Genomic DNA, 22,419 nt, shown 5'->3' on the forward strand with positions numbered 1-22,419 from the left:
ATATGTCAGTGTTCTGTTTGCAGCTTGCCAAAAGAAAATTTATGTCAGGTTTAAAGTAAGTTAATATCACTTTTAAATGAAGAAATAGTACACCATTGAAAGATGTAATGTGTAAGCAATAAAACTCACCCATCCTTAATTAAATACACTCAGGGGTTTTCCTGCTACAGCTTTACTTTCGCGGGTGGCCAGATGCTAATGTAACTAACATTACCAAGTCAATTCTCTGACTTTTTGAGTCTACGTAATTCACCTACTGTTACACTTAGCATATCATAAACATTAGGTTTTATCAAGTGTAAAAGACACTAAACAAAGACACCGTATGTCCCAAGAAGACATTCATGTTCCCTGTTGTTTCAATTTGTCAATATCTTGTAATTACAACTTGTGGCCACAGTGGCTGCTGTTCAGCAAGAGTAACAGGCTTTCATAATAATAATAATAATAAAAAAAATAATACAATTTTTCAGTTTCAAGTGTGCACAAGCTGATACTAACACAATAAAGATCGCAAACAGTTCTGTGGGGAGCCTTATCAACAGTCGAGCCTGGCTCATCAAACTTGCTTTGACTCACAGATTTGCTCTGGGACACATAGTATACATTAAAAGCACCAAAACAAAGTGTGAGAAACTTGGAATTTATACAAGGAGACGTGTGTGCTGAGATCTCCTGTTGATGTACTGGAGTTTGATGAAGTGACATATAAATATGGGACAGGATCAAAGGGTTGTCCTTGCTGCAACGTCAGGGGCTTGTCTTTGACATATCCCTGGAGTGAAACAACTCTATGCTCTGTCCCATCTTCCTGTGATGCAGGCATCATTATAATTTTCCTTCCATCCTACTTTTAAAGAAAGCCTTTTCAGAGACCTTTCCTTACCTCCCTTTGTTCTCTTCCAGAACAAAATCTCAGCCATACTGTGGCACCCTGTAAGAGCATCCAGGGAGATATACAGTAGTCTTCTGATCTTTATTGCTTACATAGGGGCTGTTCAGGCTCATGGAAGAGAGAGATGAGTGCATTATAATGCCCCTGTAGTTAGTTACTTGGAGTCTCATGAGAAGGTTTCGGCACATGTACTTGCATAGTCACATGTTGCTGCACAAAGACATGCCCTCTATATAACATTCCCCAACGCTACAGGAGACAAAGACTAAGTTGTGATCAAAATAATACATATACACAGCTCCAATGAGGCACAGTGTAATACTGCATGTATATCGCCACATAAAATTCTCAGTTTTAATATGGTTTACCTCACTGAAATGATCAAATAGTTGTGTTGTTTATCCCGAATATGTATTACTAATAATTAACAATTGTTTATATGTATTTATGAAATATAATAATATAACTTCAAACTTATGTATAATAATAAGTAAAATTGATTTTTCTTGACCTGGATACTCACTTTGAATTAATTATAGAGGCATCCATAGTATAATAGCATATCAGTCAATAGTTTGTGAAGAGATTAACCTTATTTAATTAACACCTCTAATGTTACAGGTTCTGTGTTGTGTACATATACATATATAAATAACAGAATAACTATGTGTTACTTTTGATACATTGTGTCATAAAAGCATCCCAGCAGCCTTTTCAGTTATTTTTGTTTACAGTTTTCACTTTCATGACTATCTGGCACTTTTCCCAAAGCGGGATGCCTTTCATCCAGCTATCAGTGGGCTATAAGCTCCCATAATCCTATTCTTTTATCATGTTTTGTTCAAAAGATACCATCTACAGAAGCCTCCATAAAGGCATACTGTATCTGTATGCACACATTGTAATTACCAGTCTAATCCCTCCATCTGTTTTCGTAAAACTGCATAAGCTGAGATGCAAATATTAATTTGATTCCCAAATGTGTCAGCTTTGCATTTGTGTTACACATACAGTATATTAATTTACAGAGACAGTTGCAGTGGGGGTCTTGCAATGATATTATGCAGGCATAATAACAGTTAAATGCTTTTTATAGAATGTTTTAATCTGCACTTTGCACAGCACTTCAGAGTTGTTATATAGTAGGCAGTAAAATTAACAGTGTAAATATAACACTAATCACATACATATATAAAACTAAAGCAACTTCTCAACTCAATTTCATTCATTTGTATTCACACTGGCATGGCTCTAGAACTGGTAATGTCCATAATTTTAGTCCAGGCTGAAATATTTTAACAACTATTAGATAGATTGCCATTAACTTTTGTACAGACATTCATGGTCTGCAGAGGATGAAGCCTATTAACTTTGATGATCCCCTGACTGAAAGTGCCATCATGAGGTGACAAAATGAGGAGACATCTTCAAGAATTGTTAAATGTCTCAACAACTACAGGACAGATTACAGTAAAATTTGGTACATACATTTATGCTCCCCCGCAGGATGAATTATAAGTATGAATGAATTCTTAACTTTTCATATAGCACCATGATCAGGTCAAAATATCAGTTTGTCCAATACTTTGGTCTATGACCACATACCTGGGAAATTGACATTCCCACCATTCTCAGCTGGACTTTGGTGCTAATTAATAAATGTTAGCATGCGAACATACTAAACTAAGATAGAGAACATAGTTAATACAATACCTGGTAAACATCAACTTGGTAGTATTACATTGTGAGCATGTTAGCATATTAATGTTAGCATTTATTTTAATTACTTTGCCTAAGTACTCACAGAGCTATTAGCCATTTGTTTCAGCAAGCTTGTCTTCTTGCTACTCCAGTGGCAACATTTTCTCATCCTGCCAGTTTAGCCTAGCAAACATTACCAAGGTGAAATGCTTCATGGCTGCATCTATCAGCAAAGGCAGCCAACTGTGACGTCTCCCACTTGTTGGAACTACAGACATGGCTTTCCTGAGCACTACCATGTGAAATATGTGCGTATCCTACTGTGGCTGGTTATCAGGATTGTGCAGAATTAATTTTGAGGATAATTAGTATGCTGAAATAAGTATGATAAATATATATCAACATATGCCTGGAGTGGGAAGCTGATATTTTTCAGATTACTAATTTATAAAGTTAAAATAAAATAAATTTGCGGTTTTGCTGCAAGTATTCTAAGATACTATGTAAGTCTTTCACCAGCTTAGTATAAAGTATTTATGCAGTGGATAGTTTGAATATGAATTACTGAAGACAAATAAAAAACTAATTTTACCCTGAGCAAAAGCACATATGTGTAAACAGAGGCACACGTGCACACACACGCACACACACACACACACACACACACACACACACACACACACACACACACACTATCGACATCCTCTCATTATTATTGGTCTGTGTGCATTGGTGTGACTGCATGTCTGGATGAGGCCTGCAGTGCTGCAAGCCTGAGATAAGAACCAGCCAGTGTGTTGCGTGTTAAGCCAGGTGGGATAAGCTAGGTCTGTATGTCCTGCCAGAGAGGGAGCAAGTGAGAGACAGAAGCCTTAATAGCTGGGGAACCAGCAGCATTGACTCACAAGTCCTCATGGTGTAACACTGGAACATAAATTCTGCTTTTACCCCCATCTTTTACCCAGATATTCAGCCAATATCACACCCAGGCCCAAACACACATACAATTAAACACTCTGGACCTCTCAAACAAATCATCCAAAAGTGCACTAATCTATTCAAAATTTAAATTGGCTGCCATCCAAGTTGAATCTGGTCCATGGTATGTGAAATACATAACAATAACAATGCTGATAACCACGATAATTACCCTGTAAATCTTTCACACAGCTCTGCCGTAGTGATTTATACTGTTCCGCTGCTAATATGTTTCGTTTTGCAGTCAACATTACAGAATTCCTAGTAGCTAGACACTCCTTCCAACTTTTTTGACCTAGCCGAATAATTTACATCTGTGGAGCTACTGGAAACGACAGAGGAAACCACTCTCAGTCAATGAAGCCTTACTTCCTCAGCATATTGAGAACCATTCATGTTCCCTGATGAATTCTTGATGATGAGGCCTTGGCCAAGAGGGGCTAATATGCAGTTTGCCGCCTGATGGCTGCTGCCAAGCAGGCCATAAGGTGGTTTGGCTGTGACTGAGGGAGTGAGGGAGGTCTAATGGAACGGGACAGTGGCAAAAATGAGAGGGGGCGGAGGGGGTAATGAAGGAAAGACATCAGTGGTAGGGCACAGAGCCAAATGCATAGCAATCTCAAGTCAACAGGTGCCCAATGAGCAGCTGGACAGAATGCTGTGGGAGCAGAGTCATTCATGTTTCTATTTTCTGCCCACTGCTATTCAAACATGACTCTACTGCTGCGAGCATTGGGGACAAGGAGTGACTTAAGCCCCTCAAAGCCATATAACTTGCAATACATAAATGATACAGCCTCTAGAGGAGGATAGACACACATGAATACATACTTAAACCCCCGTGTGAGCACACTATCATCATATGGCTCTAACATTCATGTCCAAATTGCTGTTCATAAAGGAGGTGAAGATTTATATCCTTTATCTTTTTTGCCCAGTGGGATATAACTTGAGTGAGATGATGTAAAGAAAAGGGCGGCATGAAGGCAGTTTAAAGTTCGGGTTCTTCAGCTCAGGATATGACTTGGTAAAGCAGTCAAAGCATCAGACATTGAACAGGAAAACTAGCTAGGTAACCTACTTACAATTTGGCAAGCCACTTGTGCAATCACTAAACTCCTCCCCTCCTTGATCAATCATAGCTTAGCAACTATAACTAGGCACAGCAGGCCAATCAAGGGAGACCTTGACAGGTGCAAAAGTTACTACACGGGACATGGCTTAGCAAACGCTCAATTAAAGCAGCTGCCGATAACCATTGCTGCAGCCACACACACACTTTGCTGTTGCTTGCTGCTATGGCTGCCACTGCCATTCATATAATGTTTCAAAAGCCCCACCTCCGCCGCAGCATCCACCTGAAGGTTCTGAGTTTATCTCGCGCTGGGGGGGAGAGCCTAGACACTAAACAGAAATGCTGTACATATTCTGCATTCAAATATAATCTATTCCACGTGAGTTGGATGACTGTCATCACATTTTTATTTAAATATTGTTAAATTCTGATTGGTGCAAGAAATTGCATATTATCTTTTTCCAACTGAGTGCGCCCACTTCAAACCACTCAGAAGAGCACAGACAAAAACAGATGTCTCTCAATTGAAATGACCAAAATTGTTGTAACTTTGGCAATAAATTGCGTTAATTTAGGACCCCATAGCTCATAATAAGAAGCTGATTAAAAAAGAAATATTTTCAGGGCCTTTAACCAAGAGTAAGAAGTAGGAAGAAATATAGAAACTGAGGAGAGAACAACAGCAAGAGAAAGGGTGATAGCCGCAGAGTACAAAATTCAGAGGGAATCTACTGAGAGTGGAGTTGTAAAGTGCAGACCTCCACCAATGCTATAGAAGCATGAAGATATGCCAGCTCCATATGATGGATTTTCAACAATAATTCCACTATTAGGAGATGCACACATCATAATGAGCTGAGGTGAAAACAAGAACTTCCTCCAACTCTGCAGACAGAGGTAATAAAAGGCATTAAATGAAAAGCTTACATATCATAAGCTACGAACAAGGAGAACTCATTCCATTCATCGTTTGCAACTCTAACGCTGGCAGTTAGGACTGTCAGTCTCAGGGGTCTGTTTCCATGATGTTAGGATTTATGCTAACCTGCACACGCTTGGTATTTTGGTGATTTGCCATGAACTTTACCGTGCCCAAGTGGGACAAAAGGCACAGTGGGGTGAGTGTCAGTGTTACTAAGGTTTTGTATTGCTTGTTTAGTCTCGCCAGCTTAAAAAAAGACAGCGCAAGGTGCATAGTCTACTGTGCTATTTTGAGCTGCAGCTATCCAAGCCATTATCCGAGGAGTTACATTCATATTGGATGATTCTGAACCTCATGATTTCTGCCCAAGTGCCAATGCTGGATGAAGCATATCCTTTATGTAGCGATGCAGACAGTGCGTGGAGGTCATGGGCATGTAGCAGGTCTCATGTAAAAGACTTAAAAAAAAGAATCTGTGCATTTTTAGTTGCCTAACATTAACCATACCCAAATTCTCTTACCATAACCCTACCATAGTCACCATGTGAGATGTGTTGTATTACTATAACACAACACAACTGATATTGTAGAAGGTGAGAATGCTAAAAATGTTGGCACTGATTGCAAAAACATTATCTCCAGTTAACAGAGATGTGCTGGCAATAGGGTTGAGCTATCCAGGCTTATCAACACTTATGAATATTTTGGTCATGATGACTTGTATGAATTTCATTGACCACAGAATCATCAGTATGCACCGTGTGTGATGTGGTGTGACAAAAATCAATGTCGTCTCGCTTTCTTTATCTCTCGCTTTCTCTTTGTGATCAGCAGGACTCACAGTGGGTGTTATTGTGTAGTCTGTATTCTGACTGAATCGTCAACCTATTCTTCTGTATGGCAATGTCAAACCACAACGCAACAAAAATGAAATAAACAACAACAGCAATGACACAAACACAAATACTGAAATCTCTCATGTGAAAAAACAGAGAAAGAAAAGAAAATCGTTCCCCTGAACTGATGAAACATACACATCAAAATCCTTGTTGATACAGTTTCCAACCGACTATTGTAAGATGTCAGGCTGGAATGCATTTAGTTTAAGACTGAAGGTTGGAAGCACCAAGGTTATTAAATAACTAAACATTTTCCAATAATAATGAATTGAATTACTGTAACAAAAAAAGACACAAAAACAGATAGCATAGATAAAGCATCTCTGATGGTGTTTTGTAACCAACAGAGTTAATACGAAGTGATTCACTGGTGCTGCTACCAACAGCTGAAGGATTAGTTTGCTATGTGAGCTACTGAACCATTGCTAAGCCATTTAATGCACTGAACAAACAAATTATGAGCCAAAAATGACTCTGCCCACATATATAAACAGTTCTTTACACTGCTCACCAGCAAGCGAATTGTTGAACATACTTAGCCAGTCACACAAGATCACATCATAGAGTAATATGATGGATCAGCGCAACATGAATGATTGCAATAGAGATCCTGACAGTATTTGTGTTCATTGTGGCTGTTTGGATTTTAAAATACCATTTTCCCGCCAACCCAGTGTATTCCTTAAAGAATCCTTCTGCATTGTGCCCTGAAGTCTGTTGAATAAATAGTTAACATAACTAAGCTCATTAATCCTCTGTGCATCATCGAAAATGTTTCTCACCCAGGAAAGTTGTTTTTAGTAAGAGGAAAGTTAAACATTCAGACATTGATTGATCATACAGCTTTGCTCCAAAGGCCTTTAGGTTTAGCATAAATTAAATCAGTATCAGATTTATTCATTAAAGTAATCATGAAAGCAAAATACCGTATGTGAACTGCAGCTCTGATTGCAACATTCTATAATAGATAAACACAGTTAAAGAAAGATGTTGAATGAAAAAGTGTCTATCATTCTCTTTCAGCTATTTCATGCCAACAGTAACAGCAGTGTAGAGTGGGAAAAGTCTATAATGGAGCTGCTTCTGTGGGGCAACTTGTATTCTGTATCTTTTAATGATAGACCTCTCACATTTACTGGGCAGGGTGATGCTAGATGTTCCAGTGAGTGAGTCCTGTAAATCCAATGTGGAAAGAGTGACGTGAACATCACTTCAAACAGCATCTGCTCGTGCTAACACACACACACACACACACACACACACACACACACACACACACACACACACACACACACACACACACACATTTAGTTGAAAGTACCTGTACATTCCAGTATATCAGCTAGACATGATGTCAGATAAACTGTGGTGTTATATACAGTATGTTATGAACTTTTAGCCATACTTTTAGTGTGCATCAAGGGATTACATATTGGCCATCACTTTGGTCCAAAATGAAATATCTTAGCAACTACTGAAATTTGATACAGACATAAATGGCTGCTTCACTTTTCATCTAACATCATCTTTAGTCAATTAGCCAATTTTTGTGTCCAACAGTTGCATTTATGACTAAATACCTAGAAACAATTTTGTGTTTAATGTTAATTAGCTAATTTTAACATGCCAACACATTAAACTAGAGGGTGAACATGGCATTAAACCCGCTAAACACCAGCATATTAGCATTGTCAGTGTGAGCATGTTGGCATCTCAGCACCACTGTGCCTAAGTAGAACACAGAGCTGCTTGCATGGCGCTAGACTCTGTCAAACAGTTAATAGACCATGATATGTGATTTCTGTGGTTGCTGTGAACTGTGTCTTAGAGGGAGACTTTGTGTGGCTAAAACACATCTGAGTCATAACTCCAGTTCTTTCAACTCCAAATTGTATTGAATATCAGGGAGGATAAAGGCACGAGTCAGTCACTGTGCAGTAGTTAATGCCAGAGTGATTTGATGTCTTTGGGAGACATATCGATTCCATAAATGTTTGTGTGGGAGGAGGGAGAGGCAGACAAAATGAGTGTACTGAGGAAAAATAAGATTTTGAGAGATATATAAGTGATGAATCAGAGTTCAAAACATCAGTTAATTGTTCTTTCGTTTAATTCTCTTCTGATTTGTGAACAATGTTATGTATTGCCGTTGAACTTGAAGGAATGGTTCGACATTTTGAGAAATATGCTTATTTGATATAAGATTGATACCACTCTCATGTCTGTACACTAAATATGAAGCTACTTCCAGCAACCAGTTAGCTGTTTCCAGCCTTTATGCTGGTCTACATGTTTAAAATACACACATGAGAGTGGTACCATCATATTGAGTGTTGCTAATGGAATATATGTTTCAAACACTAAATAATAGGTACCTTTGTCCAACTAGGAAAATTCCAGACATGAGTCCAGCTAAAGGAAGTAGAGCCAGAAATTAGACCAGTGCAGCAATACCCAACATCATCATCATCATTAATACTTTGTACACTCTTTTTCCAGTTGTATCTTTGCAATTTAGTTTTTCATTAACAGAAATAATGACAGATCCTTTCTTTTATTTATTATTTATTTTACAATCTCATGCAGTGATGAAATTAACTGAGCAATATTAAACTTAAACTGCATATCAAGGACAAATATTATTCAAATCGCTGTTATGGTGATCATCCATCTTAGCCCTTTTTTTCTTGTCTGGAGTGTTGATTATATTATCATGCTTTTTTGCAGATGTTGAAAGAAACAACCCCCTTTCATTAATGAATTGCTTCACTGAAGTGCAGCAATCAGTAAATGAATTAATATGTCTGAGGTTTCCGTTATTGCACTCCGATTTCATTTCACTTAAGAGTTCCTGTGATCAAAAGGAAGCGTAGCGATATGTACCTGTTCTTTGATTGAAATGATCTGACTTGAACCCCGCTGACAGAAATAGAACCAGAAATTAGATGGGTCCTAAATATATCCAGCAGCAATACCTAAAATGACTAATGTCAATTGGCATTTCATTAATTTTTTTCCAGTTTCTTATTATACAGAAGGTACTGTTGTTGATTAATAGTTGATAATGTTCGATGTGAGAAGGCATTGCACACACTAGCATTTGTGCATTTCAAATCGAGAGACTGTTGGTTTACTATTTATGTAGTGGGAATGATTCTTGTGAAAAAGAGGGATGATTACTGAATGAATGAATTTGCATCTGACCCATTTCCATTTGATTTGAATAAGCAAGAGGGAGTTGTAATATGCAGACACAGTTGCATAAAAGTGAGCTGTGAGAGGACATTTAAAGTTGTGATACAGAATTAGACCAACTTTCCTCAGGCAGGATGATGTACGGTGCTTTCACTCGTAACCCGTTCTTTACGACAAACTTTGGTGACTTTGTCCATTATGTTGGGTTTGTCGGGGCTGGTGTGAAAGCTGGCAGCGTGATGCAGAGTAAAGAACTGGACCGAAACTGAAAAGGATGGTCTCGGCTTGCTTCCACACAGACTCGGGTGCAGTTCTGTGTGGTCTGAAAGCAAAACAGACCACAGGATTTTATGATAGTAGATATGTGATTTTAGAACGAAATAAAAAGCTAAACTACCAGTCAATCCTAAAAGTGAGAGTGAACTGTCAATGACAGTGATCTTATAAGCAATCTGGGTAAGCGGCATATCTTTTTTTTTAAATTCAATGGTTTAACTGTGATCTTGAGAATTGAGTTGCAGTCTCGATTAATAATGCTCACCACCAGATTTTTTTTTCTCTCATATAGCATGTTCACAGCTGGGTTATTACAAACAAACCCAGAGGTGTAGGCATGAAGACATATGGACTGACAAGTAATTCATTGATTGGACATGGACCCATGAGGGGAAATCAATTTGCTGTGACTGACAGCGAGCCGTGCAGCACTTAAGTGAACCTGATGTATATAATTATCTTCAGTGGCATGACAATGTACTCATGGAGAAATACACTAAATGATTAGAATTATTAGTTGAGACTGCAGCTGGACCTCGTATATCATATAGTGTATATATTGTAATGAACTGATAGAAATAGAACAATAAAGATGCATTTTGTATCATAATATTAGGGGGAGGGTCACTATATGTTGCATTTTACTCACTAACTGCTAAAAGAGGACACAAGCTCGACAAACCTCTATTTTGATGTCTTTTTATTTTCTCATTGACCATGGAAAAATCCCCATACTCAGGCATATGTTACCATGGTTACCAAATGTTCTTGCACAGATATAGGCTATACAATGCTTATAGCCTACAGATGGAAAGATCCCTCTTATAACAATTCACGACTAGCAGATAGATTTAATCGTAGTTTATCTTTTGAATTCATGCTGAAATGACATAACTACTCACACACAGTCCTGTGGTTGGTCCGCACAACTTTTTTTCAGTGGTCTTGTTTAGTCTGCACCAGAGTTATATTGACAGATTTCCACACCTGTCCACATCAAAATCAATGGATGAGTTGGTAAACCTATACTTGTGCCCTGGACCCCATTGCCACAGCTCTGCTCAAATCATACATCCCCATTCTCAGCCCCATGATCACTCAAACCTCTCCCCTCAAACTGGTAGTGGTCCATCTGCCCTCAAGGTCACAGTCATCCGCCCCCACTTCAAAAGCCCACCCTGGACCCAGGATTGAGCCTTCTGCTCTGCTGCACTACACTTGTGGAACAGCCTTCCTAACCATCTGAGGGCAGCATAGACCCCAGACTCTTTTTTTAAAAAAAGGCCTAAAAACTCAAGCAAACCAAACTGCATCACTAAAAGCCAGGTGAGAATGTTCACTGTGCTCATTGCTCAGATGTGTCTCGGATGAAAGCGAGAACATAAACACAGAAAGAAGGTCCTGAGGAAGGTCGTATCTGCCCATAATCAAGGAGGAAATGTACTTCATTGCTAGTCCAGATCAGACCAATATGCGAAGCGCACCTGGCTACAGTAGCCTTTTATCTCAAACTCACAGAGTACATCTTGTAGTTGGATCAGATCAAGGTCGGATCACATTCCTAACACAAACAAACTGCTCCAAGATTCGTCTGTGACCACACCGAGACCACTTCCCCTTAATGGTCTCAGTGTGGTTGTTTTGGTTCACACATGCGTACAATTGCCGTTTTCAGATGTTCCCAAATGAATGACACAAAGGGGGAGAACCAACCAGAGTCCCATACAACCGCACTAAACAACACAGGTTTAGAGCCCTTATGATAAATTTCTTTTCAATTCCAGTCTTATGAAGCACCCAATAGGAGCCAGCCTTTGAAACTCTGTGATCCAACCCACATAAAATTAAAAAGACTGTGTGGATCAGTATTTTGAGATAAAAGTTTGAGAAACTAACAACAAGAGATACATTTTCTTCTGTCTGAAAAAAACTCACATAGGGACATCTGAGTTTGATGCAAAGACTGTATTACGACTAGAAAAACTCCATTCTGGAGAGATTTGGTTCATCTGAAGCAGTTATAATGTCGTAATGCATGAGGATAAACTATGTTTTGGTATAAAAATGATACCTGAGGGATAATGGCAGTGAAACCAAAGACACCTCAGACACTGTTCACAGCTAATCTGATACTGCCAGGCAATCCTGTTAACCATGCTCTCTAAATCACACTATAATGATGTCTTTGAGATTGAATACTGTGTATATATATGTGTGTGTGTGTGTGTGTGTGTGTTTGGGCAATCCAAAATAAACTATGCATACCTTCCTAAATGCACACAGGAACTGATAACTGATTCTTTTCTATTTTTACCCGCATGCTGTTTCCTAACAGTACATGCTCTTTAAATGTTTGTGAGTGTGTGTGTGTGTGTGTGTGTGTGTGTGTGTGTGTGTTTAGAGCAATTACAACCACAGTATTAATAGGCACGCTGTGTCCTGTCTCTCCCTGATAGATGTGACTGAGCTGTTCTGGCTGAGGAAGAGGAAGAAAGGAAAGAAGATGACACAAACAGCAGCAGACCCTGAACTCTTCATCACCACAACTGTGAAAGAAGACGTAGCTGCAGTTCAATACATGTGGACACAATCACATGTATGAGCACCAGCGGAAACGGAACAAGAAGCCAGGAGCTGCTGCTGTTTGAGACTGTGTACAAAGTAGATCCCCTCATGTCTGTATTTATTTGTCGCTCCCAGAACTTCTTGTGACATGAGGGAAAGACTTTTCAACTTTTATGCTAACTCTAATGTTTACCCCTCTGTCCTTCTCACGGTGCATTGTGTGGGCCTGCATGTGAAAGTGTCTCTGAAATTGTCTTTTTTTTGGTGATTGAGGGCAATTGTGTACACAGTAACAATAGGGGAGTAATGCTGTTGACGCACAAGTGAGGTAAGGACAACAGTATCGAGCCATCAGTGGTTTGATTTACAAAAAAAGATTATCATATGGTAATGTCAGTCGAGTCTGGCATGTGATGTTTTTAATTCATGACGGATAAAAAGTGCATGATTGCTGCAGTGGTAGCAGATGATTGCTTTTGGAGGACATACTGGGACATACCTTTCTTATTTTAAGGGCAAAGCAGTGTTCAGGCAGACAACAGCACTGCATAAAAAACACATAGCCCCCCTCATTCTTTTGAATGGGATCACTGCATCGACCGCAGAGTCGTCAAGCAAAAAAGTTGAAGCTGGCACAACTCTGCTGATTACATAAAAGCAAGCACACAGTCCTGGTAGATTACTTTGGCCCCATTTACACTTGTCATTTCATGTGTCTTCAAGTATCTAGATAAAATCAATATGAGATTTAGAACACTTTAATTTAAGTTTAACCACATATACGGTATGTGTCACAAATTTGATTGCAATCTATGTTGATTTTTCCAGACCCAGACTAGCCGCAAATCAGGTTTAACTCTACTCCAGTCCAGATGGAAGTGGTAATACACTTGAAGCTGTTTGGTTTCTGCCAAAAATGGCAGAAGATTAAAGGGGCTATATTATGTACATGTCCAGGTCTATATATTTCATCTGGGGCTCTATTGGAATATCTTTGCATGGTTTACAGTTTAAAAATACTCTGCAGCCCCTTAGTTCAGCATCTGTCTTCAACAGGCTGTTTTAACTCCTGTCTCTTTAAGGCCCCCCTCTCGATGAGCCCACTCTCTTCTGATTGGCCAGCTTTGGAAGCATCCCCTCAGACTTCCAAAGGCTATGTCAACAGACCATGCAACAAACTATAGGCTATACAATAGAAGCGATACAATATGATACGATGTAAGAAAATGGTGAAAAATGGAGATCACTGTTTCCCAAAGCCCAAGGTGACGTCGTCACACATCTTCTTGTGTCCCAGTCAACAGTCCATATCCCAAAGATATTCTGTTTATTATCAAAGAAGACAAAAAACCCTAGAAAATATTCACACTTAAGAAGCTGGAACCAGAGAATTTTGACATTTTTTCTTAAAAAATGACTCAGAATGATTAAATAATTATCAAAATTTTTTATTTTTTTTTTAGATAACAGATAGTTATTCCATCCTCCAAAGACACATGAAGTGACTTAATGTAAATGGGGTCTTTATAATATGAATGCCAGATTTCTGCAGTTTACCTGATGATCGTCACAACGACAGATGTTCATCACCGTGATGACTTTCAAGAGTCATAATTAATAGAGTCCGATTAGCCTTGATTACACATTGATCTATTGGTCAGACTTTCTAGATTACATTATAGTATGTCTCCAGTGCCTGAAAAAACACTATGCTACTAACGCAGCCCCTTGTACTTTTTTAACGCAGTGCTGTTTTCAGTCTGAACTCCCGGAAGAGCTGGGGATATTCTGTTTGTTTTTTTTTTCTTATTGTCAACAAATCCAATGGAAAGACCAAAACCAACAATGAATTGAATCTATGTGTATCGTCTATACAGTAGACTGACAGACCAAAATTGCCATCTTTGGAACCATACCTTTAGCTCAGCTAAAAAACGATTAAAAATACATTAATGAGCCACACTGTTGCACTGGGTAACAGTCTTCAATGTTCCTTCATTACCATAAACTTAGGCTCTGTAGTTTATTTTGAGTCAATCTCACATACTCTTCACTGTCCTGGTGCTGTAAATAATTACTTATTAGAAAATATGTACTAATCCGCAGCTGAAAGTAGTTAGCTAAAAACTACAGTGCCCGACTGTTTTAGGAAATTATTGAGGCTTTTTAAAAATATAATGTTATATGATAATATATCTGAGACCTGTTTTTAAAGATTTATGTCTTCAGTTGGAAAGAATGTGTTTGAGGCTGAGTGCCACAGACAGTGTGGGGAAGTCGTAAAGTATTAAGAGACAGACTGACACACATTGTGGGTTTGGTCTTTTCATGAGATTTGTCGAGAAAATAGGGAAATATGAAATAATGCCAGCCTTGTCCTCACCTTGCTTTGAATATTTTTAAAGAAATTGTAAAAAAAAAAAAGAAATCAAAATTTAATATATTGGTTGAGGAAAAAAACAATTTCCCCCGTATAAATATTGTTGCTGGTGTATTTCATCTGATGTGTTTCATCCGTTTACAGATATTTTAATTCCTTTTGCATGTCAATATTGCTATTTAATGCTACTGTGCAATACCACAGATTTCTACAACATCCAAACTAAAAGCTGAAAAGCCGAACACGCTTTTTGTGTGTTTTCTCAGATCCGTTAGGCTCCTCTGAGACCTCTGGTGTCATCCTTGACCAGTTTGATCAGGTTATGGCTTCAATTTGAATACAAAAAAGAATACAAAGAGCGTAGGCAGAGTTGCAGGTAGGAGCCAAGTTGTTACATCTCTATTGATTGAACTCCCAGAGCAGCAGGAGACAAGCTACAAACATTGCTTGAATGATGCATTTTTAACCATTGTATCCTCTGAAGAAATCGTGTTCTTGGATTTGAGAGGATTTGTATGCAGGAGCTTTAAAAATTGGTGAAATTTACACAGATCTCACCATGGGATCTAAATATGTTCAAAAGCCTTTAGATGTAGGCTGCTGGCTTTGTATACATGCACACTGTACTGTATATAGACACGTGAGAAACCAACACTGGCTGTGCTGATATATACTGGAGTAAAGCCAGATTTCATATGTGACTCAAAGTGATTGAGTCTCCCACGTTGTAAATAAACCAATTTACACAATATCTTTTGGCCATTCAACTGCCTGTCAGCCAAAAAGAATGAAAAGGTTTGGTTGCTTTCTATCCTCTGTGATGGAGCAGTAGGTTACTTGGAATACAAGAAAATGAGTGATAATCCTAACAGTAGTCCTGAGCCTCATTCCTTGCATCTGAATAACTGAGCTGTAAATCTTACATATACTTTAAACGCATACAATTTGGTTTGTACCTGCATTGTCACGGATATAAAACAAAACTGTAAATTCTACACCATGTAATGTCCGCATTATTATTCATGCAAGGCCTTGTGACACTGTTTCATTAACAACCATTAACAACAAGTTGCATAACCAGTGACCTACCATAACCTGCCCAAGAGAAATCCATATAATTACATTTATTAGGGTGGTTGTGGCTCAGCAGATAGATCAGGTCGTCCACTAAAAGCAGGGCTGGTGGTTCAGTCCTGTCCACATGTCCTTGAGGGGGAAACTGATCCCTGAGGGCACTGAGTCCCAATGGACAGGCCAGCACAATGCACAGTAGCTCCAAAGCTATTGGTGTATGAGTGTGTGTGGGTGATTGAGAAGTACATTGTAAAGCTCTTTGTCCATGACGGTAGAAAGGCGCTTTGTAGATGCAGTCCATTTATGCAGAGAACTTTTGAAAACCACCTGCACAACTCAACACCTCTTTAAGCGCAAATTACATGCATTTCAATTTATCAATTAAACTGTTTGTTGTAAATCAATTTCTACTTTATCATAGATTATAATACATTATTTTATACAATAGATTTGGCTTATTTGATTTAGAGGAAATTGTCCTCTACAATGGACCAAAATCAGCACTTTTGTTCTGCTGCTGTAACTTACTGTTTTTTAAAAAATTGCAGATGTTTCATCCAAACCTTGTTTAGTTACATTAATTTCCATTATGCTCCTGAGATCTCTGAGTGAGTCAGCATCATCATGACAAGTTAGAAGCCACCATATCAGAAAGCTGTCAGGCTATACATTTTAACTTTCTGAAAGAATTGAATCTCTTCATAGTGTGCTTTTTTTTAAAAAAAAAAAAAAAAAAAAAAAAAAGAGAGAGAAAGAAAGAAAGAAACACAAAGAATGAGAAAAGACATACAGTTAAAGGTACCCTGTGGAATTTTTTACCAATCTATGGAGCAATGTTTTGACAAGTGGGTCCCCTTTTTGTTTGCATCATGCATGTGCACAAGGACACATGTGAAAGCAACACAATTCACATCCTATTGTCTGTTACACACTATTCTGCTGACAAACAACAAAAGAAGTAATGTCAAAAAAAAAAAAAAGAAAACTGTGAGGAGAAAAGAATGCTAACAAGCAAACGTAGCTGTAATTATTGCTGGATTTGTAGGCTAAATGTTTTACAGGAAGGACATGCACTCAACACAGTTGGTAGCCTATTTTGGTGAGAAACACCGCACTGTTTGTTTACAAGGAAACTCCATGGGGTACCTTTAATCTCAGGCCGTATTTAGTTATTCTTGATTACTTGGAGGCAAGAGAAAAAAATAGCACCACGGTTAGAAAACCCTGCTTGGCTAATACATACAGCAGACACAGAGCAACTATCCTCCTATTGACAGTAACTGCTTCTTCTTCACCAGTAACTCATGTTCTTAAGCTCTCTGCCATTTTGTTGCTGAGCAGGTAGAGTTCTCTGTCTGAGCTTGTTTGCTTGTGTGGCAAAACCCAAATGAGCTAAAGGTTGCACAGAGCTGCAGAACCGATTGTTAATGAAGAATAGCATCAGTGCTAAATATATTGTTATAACAATTTTCCAGTTTTTCTCTTCAAAATAAAACTTCCAACTAATAGTTAATGTCATATGTGGTTAAATTAAGACCCACTCGTCAATCAAATCCCCTTCAAGCCAAAAATAGTTACAGAAGGAATTTTCCAGTCTTTCAGCCAGGTTTCCCAACAATGTTGCACAATGCTTAAGCTGGTTTTTTCAGCTACCATATATGGTTTATATCTCTACCAAAACAATTTTGGGCTGCATGAACAACAGGCTTAAGAACACCTCTCCATGCATGTTAATAGTCACTGGGGACATTCAGCTTGAAACTGCTAATATTTGCTGCAGACAACTCTTTAGTACACTGAGTAAATCTAATCCTATTTAATTAGGCTGTATTAGGAGAAAATAAAGGAATAGACACACAGTCGGGTCACGAGGGGTTTGTCTGCCCTTGGCTGATGTTGTATTTATCTTTAATTGCATTCTCCCTGTGGATGACATAATACCTGGAGCTATAGTGCAAACTGATGCTGTTATTCTGTTATAACTAAAGACAACGAGTGATGTAAATTATGTGCGCTCTTATTAAAAAACCTGTTTGACCTCTCTGACTCAGTGTCTCTGTGTCCTTGGTAGAACAGATGTTAATCTCTGTAATTAATTGGGTTAATCATAATTCTTATTTTACATTGTACCAGTGAGGGGTTATCTGAAGAAACCCGCTCAGCATCCATAATGGTGCAACAAAAAATGTCCTATGAAGTATTCTTCATTATCACGTATCCAGCCAAGATGTGCTGACGTCTGACTGGAGAGAAGGAAATAAAAATCACAGAGAAAAGCACAATTGCTCTGAGAGAGACTACGAAATGCAGAAACAAATTTGAAGATGATGATGAAAAAAGAAAATGAGATGCAGCAATAAATCACACTGCATTTATTCTCAGTCATTGTAAAAGAAATTACAATAAAAAGTAGATAAACAAGCTGTTTTTGTTTTTTATATATTTGTCAAGACTGTGTCACTGGTTTTCTTTTCCTCTTTAAGAAACCATTTGTTGCCATGTTTCTGCTACATGAAAAGAAAACCAGAGCAGATGTGAAACCTTCATGCTTAACAATGGTGCTTTATGGTGCCATCATGTCCGTTCTGAAAAAAAAGGCAACTCTAAGGCACATCCTTACCGGCAGCAAAACCAGTCTTTCCCAAGGCCACTATACCTGGAGACACAATCAGGTTCTCCAGCAACTGGCAAACATCCTGGTGCAAAAGAGAATTGTTGCCAATGCTCTATCTCCCCAAACAACTGGCACACCACTACCCTCGTACCAGCAGGACGACTCCCAAAGCTTCCACTACAAGGAGGGAAGCAAGCCTGCCACAAGCTCATCTTTCCACCAGAGATCATGACAAACATGATATAACAAATCTCAGGCCAGAGCTGGTCTTGTTGTCTACCTTACTAAGGGATCTATGCATTGTGGAGCTAACCCTGTGTCTAGACAGTACGTGTCACGTCAGTGACAACAGTGTTCACGCATCACTGAAGTGACTGTCTATACTGGGTCCATCTTGTCTGTGCACTTCAAAGCGTCAAGCAGCAAAGGAGCAGCCAAACTTGCAGTGTGCAGTTTTCCTTTGATATGTGTGAGTATTCCTGATCTATTTTGCCATCAACACTGCTGCATATGGTTGACACTTAAGTTATTCATAATTTTACACTGAACCTGACAGTGACACAGGCTATTTTCATATTTTAACCTACATTATAAAGCCAGAGGCTACTGTTTACAAAAGCAATTCGTCTGTCATAGCTATAAAAACATATCATATTACCATAGCCTTGTTATAAACCAAATATAAAACAGCCCTAAAGAATTATTTCATTTTAAACAATGTAGAAAATAAGTTGAGGGCATCATAAACACATAGAATAACTATTTACATGAAATAATAACTATTTACATTGCAAAATATACATCAAAGGGCACTACACAGTGTTAAAAAAGATATTAGGCACAGCCTTTACAATCTCCCACAGTCTTTGCTTAAGTCCTGTACTTCCCAGGCCCACTTGGGACTAGCAGTTGCCTTGTCATAGGTTCTATTGGAACACATGGGTAATTTACAGAAGAGGTACTGGGAATTGGCTGGAATTGATACTGTTGCCAGTGCTGTGATGGAGGTGGGTGAGCAGCAGGAACTTGGGCAAGGGTGGAGGAGGATGACTCAGTGTCATCCAGCAAATTTAAAATCCTGATTTTTGCCTCATTTTACCCTCTCAGTCTATCTGGTTTAATATTGGCACCAAACTAAGGACAAAGTAGTGTTTCTTTTTCTTTCCTCATCATCAGCCTGTTGTTCACTGGGGCCCACATACAGAGAGATAAAGAGAGACAGAGAGGTGTGTTTATATATTTCATTATGTTATATTCTATATTGTACAGAATTATAATTAAAAATAATTTAGTGTTGCAACTCATAAAGAGCACATTTACTTTCTTGGCTGCAAATAGGGCAGCAGGGAAGACATCACTTAGAAGTATGTCCACTCTTTCTGTGTGTCTACCCCCAACCCACTTGGCAGGATCTTTTTTGTGGACAGGTGCATCTCTGAGACACTTCCATCTAATCTTGCAGTCAGCTGCTGAAAGTGAACAAAAAAGTGTGAATACACGCATAATTAACTCCCCCCCATTTTTCCTTTCTAGGTTCATTGCTACAGGAGTCATTTTGGAGCCTTGCTTTCAGCTAATGACTTGGTGTTCAGACTGTAGCAGACTCAGTACACCTGGTGTGTGAGGCCATAGAAACATTTATGAATATTGATCTACCTAAGCCAAATGAAGAGACATGGAGTAGCATTGCACAGAGGTTTTGGGAGAATTGGAACTTCCCAAATTGCCTTGGGGCAATGGGTGGATGGAAAAAATGTGCAGATGCAGACACCACCTCTGTCAGGCAGCAAGTTTTTCGACTACAAGAAGACATTTTGTTGATGCAGACTATAAATTACGGCTGGAAAAGGATCCCTTCATGTGCCACCAAATTGCCCTATGCCTGGTGCAGACAGACTTGGTGATCTGCCATTCACCATAGTGGCAGACACTGCTTTCCCACTGAAACAGTATCTTATGAGACCGTACCCTTGCCACAACCTCACAAAAGAGAAGAGGATGTTCAGCTATCGGTTGTCTCAGGCACGAATGGTGGTTGAGAATGCATTTGGCATCAAGGTGGAGGGTATACTACCAGAGAATCAAGCTGAAACCTGACAGAGTGAACACACTTCTTATGGCTGCTTGCATCCTCCATAACTTCTTGCTGACACCAAGTGACTCACAAAGACTATTAAATGAAGGACAGCAGATGGGGATGCAGATGCGTACTGTCAAGAACATGGGGGGAAATTGGGGCTAAATGGCTGCTTTTGATGTAAGGGAGATCTTGTACATACTTTAACTCACCACAGGGCAGTGTGTCATGGCAGGACAGTATGATAAAACAGGTGAAATGTGTTGGCAAAGGGACTGGTGACTGCTCTAAATATGTAAATAGCATTATAAGTAGGTTGAGTTTAAGTTCTGAATGTCATAGTTTTTCCTTTTGTAATAATCCATATTGGCAACACTGTTATCATTTCATGCCTTCTTTTGTATTGTCATAGTAAAATCGTTCTGTGATTTGATCAGAGTTATTTCTTGTGTTTGTTATATTTGAAATTGGCATTTACAAGGCCTGTACATCTTAGTGATACTTTGTGACATTACTGTTAGTTTCTTTGCTTAACTGAGGGGCCACAAATAAGATGTGTACATGATATTCACAGAGCCACATACTCTGAATGGACGTGATGTCAGTGATGTCAGTCCTTATTTGATAGCTAATGTGTGGGCCTACAAGTTTCATTTATTTAAGTTAGATTGGGCAGGGTACAGCAACATAAAAACACAGTATTTAAACAGTGAATCCTGAAATGCGTCAAACATAACAGCAATCAACATCGTAAGTGAAGCAGAATTTAAGGGCATAAACCCTAAAATAAATAAGTGCTTGATAACAGGTGTTACCAGACAAGCCAGACAGTTTAGAAACTGACGTCTAATCAGAATTTATATAACATATATTGTAAGAAGCTGTGACATAATTGCCTTTTGTAATCAAGCTGATGCCCTGTGATCTGTGCACACCTGTCTGACTGTTATGTAGGCTAGGTCGCTAAAGTAATAACGACTTTCCATCACAAAGGTACTCAGCTGCTGCTTCAAGCACTGCTGCAATGGCATTCCATGCCACATCTTTCCTGGTATTGTCTTTGTAGAATGGGTTCTTTGGGTCGTACAACACTTTGTACGTCTCCACTTCGACAATCAATTTCACATTGTCCATGGTTGATTAGGTTTGGGATTCTGTGCTTTTTTCACCCATCCCCATCCCCTTTATTGCACATGCTGCAAAACAGGTGTGTGTGTGTGTGTGTGCATGTGTTGGGGGGCAGCTTTCTCTGAGCCTGGGCAAGTAGGCCTTCATTATTTTGACCATTAGATGATAATCTCACATTTAGACAATGTTTCCCCTCATAATCCTATAGTCTCTGATAAAGTTTGAGAGAACAGAGAAAATCATAAGGAATCAAGAGGACCCATAAATAGGCTCTTGTCTATAATCAAACAATGATGAATGTAAATTAGGCCTATGTCAATTATACTTTTCGAAAAATTTTCGATAAGGATTACACAACACATAAATAACAGCAATAATGGAGAAAACAATGCCATCAGAAACAATAAAATCATAGACCAAGGTCACATAATAACAGGAAAATGAAGATAATGTGATAAAAGTTTAATTATTACAATGATAAAACCTTAAAATATACAGTAAACTGAAGTACACCCATGCAGTTTGAAATAACGGATAGCCTAGGTTGCAAAATGTAGATAACTATATTTATTCAGTGCCTTTTTATTGGACATCAAACTTGTGTTTATGCACATATATATATTGTCGAAAAAATATACTT

General features: G+C 38.7%; 1 protein-coding gene and 1 long non-coding RNA gene across 2 annotated transcripts in view; both read left to right on the forward strand.

Moving 5' to 3' along the window:
• Positions 1 to 13,866, forward strand: part of LOC121886425 (urotensin-2 receptor) — a 57,704-nt gene extending 43,838 nt beyond the window's left edge. The window contains exon 4 of the mRNA XM_042396375.1: positions 12,398 to 13,866. The gene's annotated coding sequence lies outside the window, so the exon portion shown is untranslated. The remainder of the gene's footprint in view (positions 1 to 12,397) is intronic.
• A 4,545-nt stretch (positions 13,867 to 18,411) lies between these two features.
• Positions 18,412 to 21,082, forward strand: LOC121887363. The gene is made up of 2 exons (XR_006092961.1): positions 18,412 to 19,043; positions 20,108 to 21,082. It is a non-coding gene; the product is annotated as an uncharacterized LOC121887363 (long non-coding RNA).
• Positions 21,083 to 22,419: the final 1,337 nt, after the last annotated feature.

Source organism: Thunnus maccoyii, chromosome 20, assembly GCF_910596095.1.
Source record: "Thunnus maccoyii chromosome 20, fThuMac1.1, whole genome shotgun sequence".
Lineage (NCBI taxonomy): Eukaryota > Metazoa > Chordata > Actinopteri > Scombriformes > Scombridae > Thunnus > Thunnus maccoyii.